At 68.0% G+C, this 804-nt stretch overlaps 1 pseudogene; it reads right to left on the reverse strand.

Moving 5' to 3' along the window:
* Nucleotides 1-400: 400 nt before the first annotated feature.
* LOC142866877 (uncharacterized) lies at nucleotides 401-519 on the reverse strand (annotated as a pseudogene).
* Nucleotides 520-804: the final 285 nt, after the last annotated feature.

Genomic DNA, 804 nt, shown 5'->3' on the forward strand with positions numbered 1-804 from the left:
CAACATCAGGTGCCACCACCAAAGATTCCTACGTGTAGCCCATAGAACCCCAAAAGCAACGGGACGAGTTCTGGTCACATACTCCCTCAAAATGACATCCTGGCCTTCTTCTGGAACTCCCTCCCCTCTCAGATTCTCAAGGTTTCCTCCAACGTGTCGGTTCCCACAGAGCAGACCTTGGGTCTGAGACCTGACAGTCCAGATGCCACGCGTGCTGCCGCGTGGCGGCGGTGTCGCGGCTTGGGACAAGAGGAGGCCCCACGGTGCGGGCTGGGGCGCCAGGCACCGCGGCGGGCGCTGAGGGTGGGGGTCACCCCCACCCCGGGCCGCCGCCGCGCTCCCAGAAAGGGAACAGAACAGGAGGCAAAAAAAAAAAAAAAAAAAAAAAAAAACCAGAAGAAGCCTAAGGCACCCGGTATTCCCAGGCGGTCTCCCATCCAAGTACTAAGGAGGCCCGACCCTGCTTAGCTTCCCAGACCAGACGAGCTCGGGGGCGTTCGGGGTGGTGTGGCCCTAGACGGTGGAGGGCGCCCCTGCCCCGCTCAAGAAGCCGAGCCTCTCTGCGCTTTCCCGCCGCCGCCGCCGCCGCCGCCGCCGCCGCCGCCGCCGCCGCCGCCGCCGCCGCCGCCGCCGCCGCCGCCGCCGCCGCCGCCGCCGCCTCCTCCCGCCCCAGGCCCCGCGCCGGGCCGGGTCCGGTGTGCTCCGAGGGTCGGGGGTGACGGGCGGGGCGGGGCGGGGCGGGGCGGGGCGGGGGGGCTGTCTCTCTATACACACACACACACTCACACTCACGCACACTCACAC

The sequence above is a fragment of the Microcebus murinus genome, unplaced genomic scaffold, assembly GCF_040939455.1.
Source record: "Microcebus murinus isolate Inina unplaced genomic scaffold, M.murinus_Inina_mat1.0 scaf007_hap2_Mmur4.0, whole genome shotgun sequence".
NCBI classification, from domain to species: domain Eukaryota; kingdom Metazoa; phylum Chordata; class Mammalia; order Primates; family Cheirogaleidae; genus Microcebus; species Microcebus murinus.